Source organism: Pelophylax lessonae (assembly GCF_965119305.1).
Source record: "Pelophylax lessonae genome assembly, chromosome: 1".
Classification (NCBI taxonomy): Eukaryota; Metazoa; Chordata; class Amphibia; order Anura; family Ranidae; genus Pelophylax; species Pelophylax lessonae.
Window position 1 is genome coordinate 863,190,112 of NC_138768.1, and position 6,000 is coordinate 863,196,111.

Here is a 6,000-nt window from a genome sequence, read left to right on the forward strand (position 1 = left end):
TTTTACTAGTAATTTAGTCCTGCTAAAAATCGCTTGCGCTGCCTAGACCGCGTGCTCGTAATCACGTAGATCTATGTGATTATGGGCAGCCGAGCCGCCCTGCCGCAGTAAATCTGCATGGGGTGGTCAGCAAGTGGTTAATCAAAATTAATTAAAATCCACATCAAATGACAATACATATAAAAACATGTTTCAACTACTCTGCTCCCTAGTGGACCTGTCACCTGTATATATATATATATATATATATATATATATATATATATATATATATATATATATATGTATATATATGTATGTATATATATATATATATATATATATATATATATATATGTATGTATGTGTGTGTATATATATATATATATATATATATATATATATATATATATACTGTATATAAATATATATCCACACATGGTGGTGTATACAACGTTCCAACTAATATTACCAACTGTATAAGAGACAGATACATGTCCAAAGGCCAAAAAAAAGGAAGTGAAATGAAATGGAAGTTTATCCCTTGTGACAGCACTGATTGTTCACCCAAAGACAGCAAATTTCTCCTATTTAGATTTGTCTGCTTATAGTAAATATCACCAATTTTAACTATTGAGGTCACACTTCAGCTGAAAACAGTGAGAGTCCAAAAAACCGGTCTGACCGCATTTGTTTAATATTCAGAAATGTTTACGTTCGACCTCAGGCAATCAAATCATTTTGATCCTCTTTGTAGAATTCTGGTGAAACCGAGAAGTATAGCCAGAGGCCATCCTTGGGACAAATACCAGCATGTTCTCATGAGGAAGCAGCTGACTGCGTGAGATTCTACAATTACACAGACTAAAGACAGATGTAGACAGGAAATAGAGTTGTGTTGTAAACGTGAGTGTGACAGACCCCCTCACTGAAGAAGAGTATGTCCACCGTATAAGCTTCCCTTGCCTGGTACTAGCACGATCCAAGATCCCTTAGCTCACCCAGTCACTTGTCGAGACATCAGTGTAGGGTGGTAAGAAGTAGGGATGTTCGAACGGTTCAGGTCGACCATCGGTTCGACCCGAACATTGGGTGTTCGAAATTCGGCCGAATTCCGAACTTTGTGCTGAAAAAGTTCGGAATTCGGCAACCAGAACCGACCAAAATGCAATGGGACAGGAACTGGGCTTTAAAAGCCCGTGATTGGGCCAGAAACATCAGTAAAAGCCAATTGAGGGGGCAGTAGAATGCTAGGAATGTGATTGGAGTGACTAGGGGGTCCAGAGGCCAATCATTAGTGAATACGCCCCCAGTATATAAGATAGCCCCGCCAAATTCCTAGCATTGTAATACAGGGGCTGTGGAAGAGAGTGGAAGCAGTTCTGTTACTTCTGCTTCAAAGTGTCATTTAGCAATTATTAGTGTGCGGAAAGGGATATCTAGTGTAGTTAGGGTACTATTTTCCACTTTAGTTAGCTTTAATAATCTAGTTTCTGTAGGGAAAGAGTTAAGTGCCAGGGTGACCGTAGTGTAGTGTAGGGTGAACTGACTCTGACTGCTATGGCAGGGTGACCAAACCCTTCCATGTCAGGGTGACCGCCATAGAGAAAAGATCCTTTCTCTTAGGTCACTTTTGGAACAGCGATATGGCTTTTCGCCGGTTAGCCTGCTTTTTGCTGCAGGCGTTTATAGGGCTTTTTTGAGGACATGTTTGGAGTCAGGCATGACATCTGAACTTCTGTGTATGGGTATATATACACAAACATGTATGTATATATACACCTACACACATATACTGTATAGGTGTGAAAGTAGCAGAACACTATGCTTGTGCTAATAAAATAATTAACAGGCATATGTCTCCGCTCCTATCACACCTATATAAATGCCCAGGTGTGTTATTGCAGGTGTTTTTTTTGGGCATTTTTTTTGGGTCTTTGGAGGCAGGCATGACATCTGAACTTCTGTATAGAGGTATATATACACACACATGTATGTATATATACACCTACACACATATAGGTGTGAAAATAGCAGAACACTATGCTTGCGCTAATGAAATAATTAACAGGCATATGTCTCCGCTCCTATAACACCTATATATGTGTATGTGTATAAATACATATAAGTGTGTGTGTATATATACCCCTATACAGAAGTTCAGATGTCATGCCTGCCTCCAAACACCCCAAAAAAATGCCCAAAAAAAAAGCCTGCAATATCACACCTGGGTTTTTTTGGGCATTTTTTTGGGGTCTTTGGAGGCAGGAAAAACATCTGAACTTCTGTATAGGTGGATATATACACACACACTTATATGTATTATACACATACACATATATAGGTGTTATAGGTGCGGAGCCCTATGCCTGTTAATTATTTCATTAGCGCAAGTATAGTGTTCTGCTACTTTCACACCTATATATGTGTATGTGTATATATACATATAAGTGTGTGTGTATATATACCCCTACACAGAAGTTCTGATGTTATGCCTGCCTCCAATAACCCCCAAAAAATGCCCAAAAAAACGCTTGCTACAAAACCGGCAAGGTGTGAAAATAGCGGAGCCATATCCCTGTTCTATATTAATTCTAATACAAACAACCTTTTTTTTCTGGTTCTGGACATGCTACAGAGCTGAAACTTCACAGGTACACTTTTTAGACCCCCCAGACACTAAATCCAAAGAAATCTCATTTTTTTTTCAATAATTTTTTCAATAATTGTCTCTCTATCAAAAATGACAATTTTTAAGAACTTTTCTTGTGTGATTAATAGTCCCTGGGGCATGACCCAGAACCCTAGGCACTTTTTAGGGGCATTTATTGGGTTTTAGGGCTTCAAAATGGTGTTTTTTGATTACAGAAGTTCGGGTCCCATTGATTTCAATGGGGTTGTGGAATCCGAACCGAACTTTCAGGAAATTCGTGTGTTCTGGTCGAACCGAACTTTTCAAAAGTTCGATCATCCCTAGTAAGAAGTATAAGACTGTTTAGTTAAACACAGGCACAAAGAGATATACACTCTGGGTAGTGATCGACCAATTATGAGCTAAGCCGATATATCGAGGGCCGATATGCACTTTCCCTGATATATCGGAATTGGCCACCAAGGTGACAGATATTGCCGATATTTTGGGAAAGTGCTTGTACCGGAGTGATGCCTGCAACTAGAGGCATCACCCCGGTACCGGCGTCCATAGCCGGCGGTCGGCTGTCTTGTAATGACAACCGATGCGGCTGAGAAGCCGCTCGGCTGTCATTACAAGGAACGGGAGGGGACGTCCCCCCCTCGCCCGGGTCTCCCGTGCCATCGGGAGGTCCGGGCAAACAGCCTGCACGGCCGCCGAAGACCCAATCAAAGCCGCATTCGGCTCTGATCGCGTCTCCATGTAAAAACTCAGAAGTGATATCATGACATCACTTTCGGGTACTGGCGCCAGATTAAAAAAATGACAGCATTTAAAACAGCCAAACTTGGAGTTTTGAATGCTTTTAAGTGCAGAGGAGGGGTTTGGGGTCTTTTAGACCCCCAGATCCCTCCACAAGAGTACCTGTCAAGTAAAAAAAAAAAAAAAAATTTAAATGTACGAAAATATCGGCCAATATTGGCCGATACCAATATGCATTGTCCAAAATATCAGTATCGGCAACGAAAAACTGATATCGGTCGATCACTAACTCTGGGACAACCCCCCCTCCTGTTAAGCAGCTAATCCACATACACATATACATCCCATAATATGTTGATCCCAAGGCAGACAATAGAAACAATAGAACAATGGGATACAGGCATTTACAATAACAAAAAAGTGTAGTGCCAGATAAAATATTAAAATAAATAATAAAGATAATAGATGTAAATCAATAAAATGAAGTAAAATATGAAACATCCCACTGTGTAAACCACTCAGTGAATGTGAAAAACTAAAGTGATAAGTGCATCTGCTAAAAAATCACAAATAAATACATAAAAACAAGTTTTTTAGAGATTAGATTAGATAAATGCACCACATCCCTATATAAAGATCAAAAACAAATGGGTGTGGAAATGGGACTTTTAAGGTGCAAATGAATATATATGATGGAGAAAAACCTCATTTTCATAAAATACAAATATGCTTTATTCAAACGAAAATTTACAAGGACAATACTTTTAAAATAAATAAAAGCATAAGGAAGCACTTGAATATGTCTGCTCTACATGTTTCACCATCTTCAAAATGGCTTCTTCAGGAGTCTGACGGACATCTTTCACAAGTTAACATTATATATATGAAAAAATATTATGAAAGTATCAAGGAAGCATATACAAATAAATTCTATACATAGAAATCATTACTGAAAAAGTATCATGGTTTGATTCATGATGAAGTCTAAGATCAGTAAGACAATAAGGAAACAAAATCTATGTTACATATACAGTGGGTACGGAAAGTATTCAGACCCCCTTAAATTTTTCACTCTTTGTTATATTGCAGCCATTTGCTAAAATCATTTAAGTTCATTCTTCTTCCTCATGAATGTACACATAGCACCCCATACTGACAGAAAAACACAGAATTGTTGACATTGTTGCAGATTTATTAAAAAAGAAAAGCTGAAATATCACATGGTCCTAAGTATTCAGACCCTTTGCTGTGACACTCATATATTTAACTCAGGTGCTTTCCATTTCTTCTGATCATCCTTGAGATGGTTCTACACCTTCATGTGAGTCCAGCTGTGTTTGATTATACTGATTGGACTTGATTAGGAAAGCCACACACCTGTCTATATAAGACCTTCCAGATCACAATGCATGTCAGAGCAAATGAGAATCATGAGGTCAAAGGAACTGCCTGTAGAGCTCAGAGACAGAATTGTGGCAAGGCACAGATCTGGCCAAGGTTACAAAAAGATTTCTGCTGCACTTAAGGTTCCTAAGAGCACAGTGGCCTCCATAATCCTCAAATGGAAGACGTTTGGGACGACCAGAACCCTTCCTAGAGCTGGCCATCTGGCCAAACTGAGCTATCGGGGGAGAAGAGCCTTGGTGAGAGAGGTAAAGAAGAACCCAAAGATCACTGTGGCTGAGCTCCAGAGATGCAGTCGGGAGATAGGAGAAAGTTGTAGAAAGTCAACCATCACTGCAGCCCTCCACCAGTCGGGGCTTTATGGCAGAGTGGCCCGACGCAGTGCTGTATCTTGGCCTAGGCCAACAAGGCCCAGGCCTAGGGCGGCACTTTGCAGGGGGGCAGCAAAAAGCTACCCCCATAAAGTGGTCACACTGCTACCTACCAGTATGATAATACCAGCCGGTCAGGACATTCGGACAGACCGCAGGCTGACGACCACACTTAATACAACAACAGGGTGGGTCATAAACAGGAAGGGGTGGGTCATATTTAAATTGGTAGTGCACAAGTTTGGTCAGGCCTAGGGCAGCAGAAAACCTAAATACGCCACTGGCCCGACGGAAGCCTCTCCTCAGCGTAAGACACATGAAAGCCCTCATGGAGTTTGCTAAAAAACAATGTCAACAATTCTGTGTTTTTCTGTCAGTATGGGGTGCTATGTGTACATTCATGAGGAAGAAGAATGAACTTAAATGATTTTAGCAAATGGCTGCAATATAACAAAGAGTGAAAAATTTAAGGGGGTCTGAATACTTTCCGTACCCACTGTATATACCTTCAAGAGGACTTGAACCCCTAAGTGCTGAGGAGAGCTGTAGATGGATTGGACCACACAGGAGGGAGAATAAGTGGAGTCCCCCGCTAACCTGCGTCACACCATAGAAGGGATACGAACCAAGCCAGAGGAATATAAGGAGACTACAAAACGAGGAAATTTGAATGGTTTACTACCCTGGGAAATTTAATGTTAGAATATTGAATCCATCCTTAATAAAATGAATATAATTTTAATTTCAATTACCCCTCAATTTCAAGAGATGAATTTGATAATCAGGAAAATCTTCAAAAGGATTTGAAATGGATACCGGGACCTACACTAAAGATGAAGTCATCCTCTCTTA